We start from the raw sequence: 13,245 nt of genomic DNA on the forward strand, positions 1-13,245 counted from the left end.
TTTTTTTTTTTTTTTTTTTTTTTGTACCAGGGATGAAAGTCGGGTCCTTGAACTTTTGAAGCAGGCTGAGGGAACCACTGAGCTAAGTCACAGGCCTCCTTTATTGAGAGAAAGATAGCATTATTATTATTATTATTTTTTTTTTTTTTTGGTACCAGGGATTGAACTCAGGCCCTGCAACTGCAAGGCAGTCAGCAGAACCTATGAGCTAAATACCTGGCCCAAGAGTATGGTCTTAAGATGCATCCACTTACCTAGAGATGTGCATCCATTTACCTAGTTGTAATAATGTGGACATAACATATCTATTTCCTGAGAATATTTTCTTGCATGAAAAAATGATATGATACCACGTTTTTCATTATTCATGTCTAATGATAAACCTTTCATTGCTTACATTTAATTTAAAATAAATATGTCTTATATGTTTCAGGCAATATTAATCACTCCGTAAGTTACCATTTATTGAATAACTATTATGTAACTAAATGCGCTAGGCAGAAAAAGAAAAATATGACATATTTTCTTTTCCTAAATTAATAAGTTAGAAGAGACAGATGAAAACAGAAAGCATGAGCTACATGCAATATATTTAAATGGAGATACAACTAAATCACAGCGAAAAAATACATGAGTTTTGCTAGATAAGTTTTTTAATATCCAAAAATGCAAGTATTCTTGTGTGTGAGTTTAAAAATTCCTTATCAAAGTGGTTTAAATTGAGGAAAAGAGTGACAGAGTGCTTGTAGCACTGTAGAATTAACACTTTGCTATTACATAAATATGATATGGATTACTTCACTTTCCTGGATGTTTTTCTCATTATTTTCACATTTCCATGTGGAAAATGAGGATAGAGCTCAGTGTAGATCTTGAGCTTAACATGTGTAAGGGGCTGGCTTCACTTATATCTCCTCTTCCTATATTTTTTGTTTTTTTGTTCTTGTATGGTTTCTTCTTTTCTTTACATTAATTTTCCTAAAAGTAGTTGCTTTTCCTAGAAATCTCCCAGACCTTTCAACTAGGGTATTCTTATGCCGGTAAATTTTTAAATGGGTGAAATTTTACCAGTTTTATAATTAAATATATAATTGTCTTAAAACTGCACAATATAAACAAAATGAAATTGTATCATTTTGTCATGAAGTATATAATTGTTTCAAAATTGCAAAATAAGGGTTGGGGACTTAGCTTAGTGTTTTTGCCATCTGCCTCTTAAGAACAAGGACCAGAGTTCAATCCCCAATACCAAAAAATAAAAAAGTTACCCTAAAACTGCATAATATAAATAAAATACAATAAAATTCTGATTTTTTTGGAAACACTTCTCAAGTCAATTAACAGGTTTTTAAAACTCACCATAAGAGAGTCAGGGATTTAGCTCAGTGTCACCACACCTTAGCGGTTCAAGGTCCTGAGTTCAATCTCCAGTTAAAAAAAAAAAAAAAAATCACCATAATGCTATTGTAACATAAGCCTTTTAAAAATTATACACGATAAATATTTCCATGAGGAAAATTTTGATGGACACAGCCTAAAGTAACTAATAATATCATATCTGAGGGACAAAACAGAAAATAAGTAGATTCACTATTTGATGAAAGATAAACATTGCTTACTTTAATCTAGTATATAATACATTAAATAAATTCTGTGAACCTTGGTGTTATCCACCTTTCATCAATAAATGTTTTATTGTTTGTTTGTTTGTTTTTTGGTACCCGGATTGAACTCTAGTCTTTGTGCCTGCAAGGCAGGCGGTGGAAACAATGAGCTAAATCCCCGGCCTGAAATGTTTTAGATATAACAAATAAGCTGAGTTTTTATCCACAGTGTATAAAAAATAATTTAAAGTAAATAATTTTTCTGTGAAAATCTACATTCTAGATATATCTATGCAAAGACATATACATCCCATATGTACTTCTATTTCTTGGATTCTGTATAGTCCTTAAAATAAGTATAAATAGATTGTACTACTAAATTTATAAAAATTAAATTAGATTGAAAGCTATAAAACAAAAAACTCATCATGTGCTGCAGTTGGCATCTTAAATTGTAAGGTAACAAAAATATAGCATGACTCACCTTACAGAGAAAACAAGAATGAAATATACTACTAATGAGTATAATATGATTTTATCTATTTAGCATATTCTTTATTAATAGGCAATGTATAGGAATATTAAGATTTAATAATTCAGGGTGTACAAAATGTTTCTTGAGCATTCAAGGTCCTCTTGGATCCTCAGTCTTCCTTCATTAGAGAATACTCATTTCTTACACAAATAACTGAATGACTTGCTTTTAAATTATTATTATTATTATTATTATTATTATTATTATTTTATTGGGGATTGAACTTGTGCTTGCGAGGTAGGTGATGGAACCACTGAGCTAAATCCCCACACCTTTAAATTATTTTTAATTCCTTTTTAATATTACTTTTCAAAATATTTGCCAGATTTTAAAATATCTTTAATATCTATAGGAGTATTTTCACATAAGTCTCTCATAATTTTCAATTCATCAACTGCCCAACACACAAACTTGAATATGGTCAATATTGTTTATATTAGTTATATTTTCCTTGAATATTCTATGCTAAACCGAACTTGAATATTCATTTCTAGACCAAAAGATAATCACCATCCTAATCTTTATACAGTGGACCCTTGACTTACAAACTCTACCAGTTCCTGAGGGCTGGTTGTAATTCAAGTTAGTTGTAAGTTAATACAGCTGAGATCTGGATATTTACCTGGGTACATGCTGTACATAACAGGAGGCAGATGAATCTTTCATTACTGTAATTAACCCAAGTTGTTCATACATCAGCCTTGTCATGACTTGAGGGCTCTCTGTAACTAACATGCTTTTTTCCATAATTGCATCATATAATTATTTATATCTAAAATATATAGTGGTATTTTTCTTTGTGTTAAAGTTTTAAAAGAATGCTATCATGGTAGGGAAAAAAGTTAAGGTAATGTTCTTCCCAAAGGTTTCATTTATTATTCCTTGAGATCTATGTATATATTATCTCACATGATGAAGAGAAATTAAGTAGTAAATGAAATTATGGTTGATGACTAGATAACCTTAAAATAGAAAGAAGAGCCCAATGTCATTGCACAGGTTCTTACAAGTAAAAACAGAAAAAGGAATTAAAGAGTCAGAGATGAGACAAGGGAAGCAGAGGTCAGAGTAATGTGGTTTCTGACACTGAATATGGAATGGACCCTAGAGCCACAGAATATGGAAAACCCTGCAGAAGTTAAAAACTACAGGAAAAGAGATTCTTTCCTAGAGATGGGAGAAAAGAACACAGTTCTATTCTATACTGATGTTCCCCAGTGAGAACCATTTCAGAACTTCTGACACCCACAACTGTAAAACAGTAGATCTGAGTTACTTTAAACCCCTATGATTGTGTTGATATGTTACAATGATAATAGTAGAGTAATATAGATATGAAACTTTATAGGCTATGAGACTCAATTTTTTTAAAAAGATCTTATGTTTCAAATATTAGTTATGATTTATGCCTTCCCATTTGTACATTGTAATCCTCTTTTGTAAAATTGGTTATAGTACAATTTATGTTCATGTATCATTCTTTTATCCTTTTCTCATATATATTTGACTGTTCCCTTTTTGTTTGTGTGTTTCATTTTGTATTTTTGCTATTACAGATAATGACAGTATAAATATTCTTGTGTATGTGTTCTGATGTGCATGTAAATTTCTGGAATGTGGGGAACATGACAGGCCAATTTTATTAAAAAGATATAATCATTTTCTAAAGTTGTAATACCTACTTACATTTCAAACAGCACTGTTAAGTGTGTCCTTAGATATATATTCTATCTGATACTTGGTATTATCCAACACCTTAATTTTTAGAAATCTATAGAGGAGGAAAAATATATTTCATTGCATTTTTAATAGATAACAAGTTAGCATTTTTTAAAATCAAATGTATTCCTCAAATAAGCTGTTTTGTTTGGGAAATGGCTTGTGTTTAGATGTCCCCCAAAGTCTCATGCAGTCATAGGTGGGGCTTTTTCAGAGTGGCTGAATCTAGAGTGTGTGGTTGATTCATGGTGCAATGCTAGTAATAAGGGTGAGTGTATACTAAATCAGTCTACTGATTGGTTTGGCACAGCTCTAACCCCTGTAGTCTAGATAGAATATGAAAGGAGCAGAAAAATTGCTGCTAAGGTTATCCATCCCTTTTTGCTTAGGTACCTTTTTCCCAAGATGAACTGTTTCTCTTCTGCAATGCCTGCCTTCCTTGCCACTCTGACCTGGAGCCAGCCAAGTATGGACCAACACCTCTACAAACTGTGCACCAAATAAATTTTTCCTCATTTAACTTTGAGTGTTGGGCATTTTGTCTCAGCAACAATAAAAGTAACCAAGACATCTCCTTTGAATGATTTCCAGCTTGCCTGTTAATTTTTATATTAATTTGTGAAGGTTTCTTTAAGTTTCATGTGTTTCAAATAGAAACTCATTTTGTGGGCTGTTTTCCCTTCCATTTCTTTTGATAAATGAGTTTGTGCATTTTAATCAAGCTAAAATTATTGAATGTTTACTTTGATTAGCAAATGTTTACTTGGAAAACATTTTTTTCTTACACTACTGTTTTTCTATATAAAAGAGTTTTAAACTTTTTCCATGATGTTTAGATATTTTCACCACTAGGTAATATATTTAGATATATGAGGTAATTGTCAATTTTTTCTTAACACTACACAATTTTCAATGTGTTGAAACTTCACTTAATATGCTGAAGTCTCCAGTGATACTGAAATTCCAATTCCATCATGTTGTGGCTTGTATTAGATGCCCCCCCACCAAGCCTCATGAAGTTTTTTCTCAAAGGTAGCTAAATCTGTTATGTGTGGATGCTAGGATTAAGAACAAGTTATTACAAAACTGTTATAGGAGTGATTGGTTTGTCATCACCCTAATATCTGTGGTTGGAAGAAGACAAAAGGAGCAAAAAAGTTAAGATTCCTGTTTCTTTTGCTACCTAATGTATGCCATGTTGTTTCTCCTCTGTGATGACTGTTTGCCAAACCTACCTTACAGCCAGCCAATGATGGATTGAAACCTCTACAAAGTGTAAGCCAAATAAACCTTTTCCCTTTAACTTCAGGTCCTAGGTATTTTGTCATAGTAACAGAGAAAAGTAACTAACACATGTCATATATCAAACTTCTTTGCCTGGATGTGCATAGTTCCACACTGTGTAGTCTTATCTTTGTGTAGATTTATCTATCACTGGATCAACACTGACTATCTTAGTCACTACAGCTATGTAATGAGTCTTGATAATTGGAAAGGGAAGTTATCCTCTTCTATCTCACTTTTACCATTTTTCATGTTAATTTTACATTAAGACTTTTACTTATAAAAAACATGATTTTAAAGGAATTGCATTTAAACTAGATATCTACCTGGAGTATAAAAAACTGACATTGAGATCTCAAGAAATGTTATATTTCTTCATTTATTTAAATGCTATGGCTGGGGATTTAGCTCAGCGGTTTGGTGGCCTGCCTTGCAAGTGCAAAGACCCGAGTTCAATCCTCAGTACCAAAAAAATAAAAAATATAAATAAATAAATGCTATGTATATATGTTAATAATTGATGTATTCTATTAAAATTTAGCTCCTATGTTTTACTATCTTTTCATTATTACTTTAGTTAATACACATTTTTGTAGATAATTTTAATATGTAAAGATTTTCTTTAATTCTTATTTGCCTCCTTTGTGTTTGTTCATTTATAAAACATGAACAATATTTAATTTCATCTAAGTCTTATACTCATCAGTTGGGATAATGTCACAGTTCACAACCATGGCATGACATTAAAGAAGAAACAAAGGATTACTCAGAGTCATTGTCCTACCCAGGCCCCTAGAAGACCAAAAGTACTTGCCATTAACCCAGACTTCTAAGCTTGAAAGAGTCTGGAAACTACAGCCATGATTTGAAAGCACCTTTTATCGATAGAACCAGGAAAGAAGGATATAAGAAAAATGAAAGGTGCCGGGGCAGGAACTCATAAGGGACAGGGGAAGAGCAGGGAAAGATCAGGGTGGTCTGCTTAATGACAAATCTTAAGACCAGTCTAAATGGGAATGTAAAGAGGACAAAGGCCAGAGCCTTCTATCCTGAAGGCAGTGGGTTGATACTACTTGTACTTGTGGCCCTGTAGGCTTTTAATCTCTAACCATGCATTCTGGGAGGTTTTGGGTTTGTGGGTCCAAAAGTCACTTACTTCTGCTTACCCAACTCATACATATCTTGTGGCTCTGTTCAGTAAAGTACCCTTGAGAAGAGGGGTCAATGGGCAATCCACTTTCCAAACCTTCTTCTGTCTCCCCTAAACAGAAGCTATCTTTCTCTCAATAAATTCTTCCCACTCAACCTCTGTTGTTCCCATTTATTCTTTGATTTTAGTGAACACAAACTTGGTATGTCAGGCATCTAGCAGTTTGGGAGTTATATTTCCTTTATATTATTTGGATGTCTGTATATCGTACACCCTATATCAATCTCTCTGATAATTTTTTGGAAATTTGCTGTATCTATATTCCTGGAATAGATGTAATTTGGTCATTGTCTTTGGAGTTGTGACTTGCTAAATGTGGTAGCCATTAGTGCTCCTTATTGGTAATTTTTCTTTCTTTTCTGTTCTAACTCTATTTAGGTCTAATCAGTTCATTATAAATGTAAGACCTATGTGTCACTTCTGTGCTGCGATGTTTAATTACAAATCTGAAGGGTCCAGAATAATCATTCTCCTTTCAACACATTCTTGGAAGCAAAAGTTGAGGTAGAGTTTATGATTTCTTTTTCTTCTTCTTTTTTTTTTGGTACCAGGGATTGAACTCTTGTCCTTGTGCTTGCAAAGCAGAACTACTGAGCTAAATCCCCAGCCCTGAGTTTATGATTTCTTGTGATTCACTTCACTGGATGAATCTTTGAGCAAAGTCTTTTAACAACCATGAAGAAAACATAATTTTTTTTAAATCTCTGAAATTTGGTAGAAACATTGTTTACTTTATTTTAAAATTGAATTTATCTTTAATTTTCCACACATTTTTCTATTTCTTCATAGCAATAGCATTATAGAATGACTTAACAAGAAGATTCAGCTTTAAAATAAAAAGATGTATTTAGTATTGTAAATTAAATGTAATGAACTAAACTATTCTGTCTTCAGCTTTCATTCAGGACTCGAAATAGCAAGTTACATGACAAATAAAACACACAGCAATATTTCTAACCTCATGATTTTTGTAAAACATATCAGGTAATTTCTGCATGAAAATCCACTGGAAATATAAAACAGTTGTTTGGAAAAATGAATATTTTTGTGCTTATGGCTCATTTTGTTCATGAGTAGAAACTAGTTTATCCATTAAGTTTTCCCACTACTAATGATTAGTATATTTAGTGGGCAGATTGCTGATAAGCAAATTTTGAAACCTTTATCATCTGCCTTGCTATTGGGATCAAATCTCCACCCAGTAAAAAACAGTTTTAGATCATATTTTTCATACTAATTGGAAACCAACAGCCAACATCAGGCTAAAAGTTCAAAAACTGAAATATTTCAAGCTAAAGTTAGGAACAACACAAAGATGCCAACCAGCACTATTACTGTTCAATAAAGTTCTGGAAACAATAGTCACAGCAACTAGACAAAAGAAAAAAATGACTAAAGATGGGAAATTAAGAGGTTAAACTGTCACTATTTATGGATGACGTGATACTCTGTATTAAAAACCAAAAAGTCTCCACCAAATGGCTTCTAGACTTAAAAAACAAATTCAGTAGTGTAACTGGATACAAGGTCAACCCAAATAAACAATTAGCTTCTTTTACATGAATAACAGACTAAGAGAAAAATGGGAGATACTATTTCTTTCACAATAGCATCCAAAGAAAAATCCAAGAATCAATCTAATGAAGGAAGTAAAAGACCTTTATTCTAAAAACTGCAGTACTCTGAAAAAAGACATCAGAGAGATATCAGAATATCAGAAAATCTCTTGCTCCTGGGTAGGAAGATTCACTATAGCTAAAATGGCCAGTTTCCAAAACTGCTATAAAGTTTCAATGCAATCCCAATTGAAATTCCAACAGAATTTTTCACAGACTTTGAGAAAACAATCCAAAAATTTATTCAGAACAAGAAAAGACCTAGAATAGCAAAAGCAACTCTAGGCAACAGAGACATGGTAGGGGATATCACAGTCCCCTACTTCAAATTATACCTCAAAACTGCTGTGATAAAAACAGCATGATATTGGGGAAGAAACAAACTTGAGGAGCAACAGAACCAATTGAAGATGCAGAAACAACTCCAGACACATTCAACCACCTCATCTTTGAAAAAGGAGCCAAATAACCTCACTGGAGAAAAGATAGCCTCTTCAATAAATGGTGGTGAAAAACTGAGTTTTATCTTCCCAAAAATTAAAAGTAGACCTGTATCTCTAACCATGCACTAAACTATAATTGAAATGGATCAAAGATCTAAAATTTAAGACAGAAACACTTAACTTGCTAGAAGAGAGGTTAGGTAGAACTCTTGAAGACAGTGGAATAGGAAAAGACTTTATGAGCAAATCCTGTCATATGGGAACTAGTATAAAAAATCAACAATTGGGATCTCATCCTATTAAAAAGCTCCTGCACAGCAAGAGAAACCATCAAAAGAGCTAAGAGACAACACAAAATTTTACCAGCTGTTCTTCAGTCAAAGATCTACTATCTAAAATATATAAATAATTTAAAAATCAGACCTCCCAAATTTAAATACCCAGTCCAGAAATGGGTATCTGAAATGAACAGACATTTCTTAGATGAAGAAGTGCAAACAGCAGATAAACATATGAAAAAAATGTTCAACATCACTGTTCGTTCAAGAGATGCAAATGAAAACAATCTTGAGATTCTATTTCACTCCAGAAAGAATAGCTGCTATCAAGAAAACAACCAATGTCTCTTCTTGGCCTTTTGGCTAAGAAATTAACCAATAACAAATGCTGGTTGGTCTATGGGGTTAAAGGAACCTCTTTACTGTTTTTGAAGAATAAATTGGTGCAACCACTGTGGAAATCAGTGCAGAGATTCTTAAAAAAACTAGGATTAGAAGTCTCATTTGATGCAGGTATTTCTCTTCTAGGTGTCTTCCCAAAAGAATGAAAAGCATCACACTAGAGTGATACATGAACACCCATGTTTATAGTGGCAGTTTGTAATAGCTAAATCTTGGAAATAACCCAAGTGCCAGTCAGCTGGTAATTAGAGTTAATAATAATAATATGGAGTACTACTCAGCCATAAAGAATGAAAAACTAGAGACATTTATAGGTAAATGGATGCATATTAAGGTCATAAATAAACAGGAGACACATGTGTAAATACTAAATAGTTTCTCTGGTGTGATAAACTGAAAGTGCAAATAAGGATCAAAGTGTATAATAGATAATATTAAATAGGAAAAAATGCCTAAAAGGGAAAGGGAGGGGAGAGGGGCAGGGTAGAGACAGACACAGGTGGTCATAAAAGCCATATTGCTCAGTTCCAGAAGATACAATTGAAGTAAACAATGGCAATAAAGGCACATCAGATCTCTGTAGTTGGTAAGATGGAGGGATCACCACCTTCCAGCAGAACTTGGGCTATCTTCAGGGGAAGGACAGCTGAAACCTGCAATAGGACCTTGCAGAGTTCAACCATGCAGAAGGTCAGGAAGCCCAATTTGACCTTACAACCAGAATTTAGCCTGAATCTTGGGTGTCTACCATTGCCTAGCTGAGACTGTTTGCCTTAGTTCTGCACATTGCTGCACACGTTGTCTATTGTGACAGCAGAGATGAACCCTAAATAAGGCTATTCAAATTTTTTTCTCTTATTTTTTTTTTTATTGAGTTTATTGGTACATTTAGGGATACAGTAATAGCTAAATCTTGGAAACAACCTATTTTTCTCTTATTTTTAATATTTTTTTCATTCTGCAAATTCTTCTTTTCTTCTTTCCCATTTTCCCACTCAGTCTCTTGTTTCCCAAGTTATTCTGCATCTCCCTTTTTGTTCCTGTTCCTGCCCTAACTCAGATTTCTTCTTTCTTTATTCTTCACTTAAGGGTCATTAGTTTCAACGGAAAGTGAGTACAATTTATATCTTCACTATTTCTGTTAAATTGTTCTATTCTTGTATTTGCTCTTGCACTCTGTCTTTCCCTCTTGTCTTCAACAGTTTCCTAGAGTTTGCATAATCATCCTGTGTCCTCTGGCTCCACTTGAAACCTTTTCCTATTCTTTTACTTATCTATTCCTCTCCTCCCAACTACTTCTAAGTACCCATCCTGAAGGGTAAAGTTGCTCTGTTGAAGAGTTTATTCACTATAAACATATTTTGGGCTGTTCCTCAATTTTTATTTAATTTATATTTTTAAAGGTGACAGACAGGTAACAACAACAAATGGTCAGATTCTAAGCTGTGCTTGATGCTGTTGTGTTGCTGATTTTATCAATTGTGCTAAAAAGTTGTGATTGATTTAATAAGATGTCCTTTCTGATATTATGAAAATGATTTTGTCTCTGAGTCATTAGAGACAAAAAAAACCTAAAGAGCAGCCATATCAGGAACCCAGGAATTAAGCCAAGGACAACCCAACAACAAAAATAAAAATAAGAAAACACTTAAGCAAAGCACAAATACAGAATTCCAGTTCACGAACAGCAAATTCTAGGGGAAACAAGGTTGAAAAATCTTATAACCTAACATGAGGACACCCTGAATTCATAGCACAGAAAGTAACAAAACAGATCTATCAGGCTTTAGAAAAATTCAAAACAGAAATATAAAATGACTATAATAATAATAAATGACTATAGAGAAGGTGAGCACAATGAAAGAGATGATTAGAGACTCCAGAACAGAAACAGACAAAAAAAATAGAGGAGCTCAGGACCATGACAGAAGCCATGAAGGCCCAGCATAGGAAAGAAATGGAATCCAAGAAACAGATTCAAACAGAGATCTAGGAAATTAAAAACTCTACCAAAAGCATTCACAACAGAATAAATGAATGTGAAGATAGATTTTCAGATATAGAAGATAGGATTACAGTCATTAACCATGAAAAGAGAGATCTCTTAAAAATAGTAAGGGATCATGAGAAATCAATGCAATAACTCCTATATGATGCAAAGAAAAATAACATAAAACTGATAGGAATCCATGAAGTATCAGGAGAAAGTAGAAATGTCATAAAAAAAAAACTGTTCACATAATTAATGACAGAAACTTCCCAGAAGGGAAGAATTTGACATACAGATAAGTGAGACATATAGGCTTCCAATTAGTCATGATCAAAAAATATCTACAAATAGCCATATAAGTCAAGATTCCAGAACCCAACAGAAGAACAAAATACTGCAAGCCATTAGAGAAAAGAAACAAATTACATACAAAGGAAAGCCCATCAAAATCACAGCAGACTTTTCAACACAAACCCTCAGGTCAAGGAGAGGCTGGAGTGAGGTATTTCAAACCTTAAAAGAAAACAAGCTCCAACTTAGACTAATGTATCCTGCAAAACTCTCTTTTAAAATGGATGGGGAAATAAGATACTTCCCTGGCAAAGAACACATGACAAACTTCATGAACACCAAACCAGCACTACAAGGAATTCTAAACAATATCCTAGAAAAAGACAATGAAGGTCACAACACCATTAGGCCCAACATAACATAACAAATTAATCAGGCAAGGCAAGAAATGAAAGGGAGTGGGGAAATTTAAAGGAACCAAGAACAGGACAATGACATGACAATGATAAGTCAATACATATCAGTTATAAACATCAATGTCAATGGCCTCAATTTACCAATCAAAAGAAATACACTAGCAGAATGGATTAAGAAGCAAATTCCAACAATATATTGTATACAAGAAACACACTTAGTTAAAAAAGAATCCAATAGACTGACAGGGAAAGGATGGAAAATAGTTCTTCATGCGACAGGAGCCCAGAAAAAAGTAGAGGTAGCTATCTTATTTACAAAGTAAATTGCAATGCAAAACTTATTAAGAGAGACAAAGAAGGCTGCTATGTCCTTTTAAAAGGAACAATTAAAGAGGAAGAGATGCATCCATAGATATATATGCACCTAATATTAATGCCCCAACTACATAAAACAAATATTATGTAACATGAAAAACCAAACAAGCACTAATACAATTGTAGTGGGGACACTAAATACCCCACTGTCACGAATAGACAGATCATCTAGACAAAAAATTTACGATGAAATCCTAGAACTGAAACTAGCTTCTGAACAAATGTACTTAATAGAAGTCTACAGATTATTCCACCCCACACAATCATAATATACATTCTTTTTGGCTGCACATGGGTCATTCTCCAAAATAGACCATGTACTAGAGCATAACACATGTTTAAATAAATGCAAAAGAAGTGAAGTTATCCCATGTATATTATCAGACCATAGTGCAATTAAACTGAAGATCAATAACATAAGAAACTTTAAGAACTCCACAAAAACATGGAAATTAAACAGCATACTCCTGAGCAACCAATGGGTTGCTAAAGAAATTAAAGAAGAAATTATTCAGTTTTTACAAAGAAATGACAATGCCAATACCACATACAGAAATCTATGGGACAAATGAAAGTAGTTCTACATAGAAAATTCATAGCACAGAAGGCCCACACTAAGAAAACAGAGGAAGCTCAAATAAACAAACTAATGATGAATCTTAGGCTCCTAGAAAAAGAAGAGCAAGCAAAACCCAAAGCTCATACAAGGGAGGAAATTATAAAGATCAGAGCAGAAAACAATGCAATGGAAATGAAGAGAATGATACAAAAAAATCAGTGAATCAAAGAGTTGGTTTTTCAAAAGAATAAATAAAATTGATAAGCCCTTAGCCAACCTTGTCAAAAAAAGGAAAGAAAAGGCTCAGATCCATGCAATTAGAAATGAAAAAGGTGAAGTCACAACAGATCCAGCAAAAATCCAGAGGATCATTAATACCTACTTTGAGAACCTGTTCTCTAATAAAATGGAAAACACAGAAGAAATGGACAAATTTCTTGATACTTATGAATTACCAAAATAGAACAAAGAAGATAAAATAGCTCTAAACACACTAATTAAAATCAGTGAAATTTAAAATGTA

This window comes from Fukomys damarensis, unplaced genomic scaffold, assembly GCF_012274545.1.
Source record: "Fukomys damarensis isolate Sample0158 unplaced genomic scaffold, DMR_v1.0_HiC HiC_scaffold_6, whole genome shotgun sequence".
Lineage (NCBI taxonomy): Eukaryota > Metazoa > Chordata > Mammalia > Rodentia > Bathyergidae > Fukomys > Fukomys damarensis.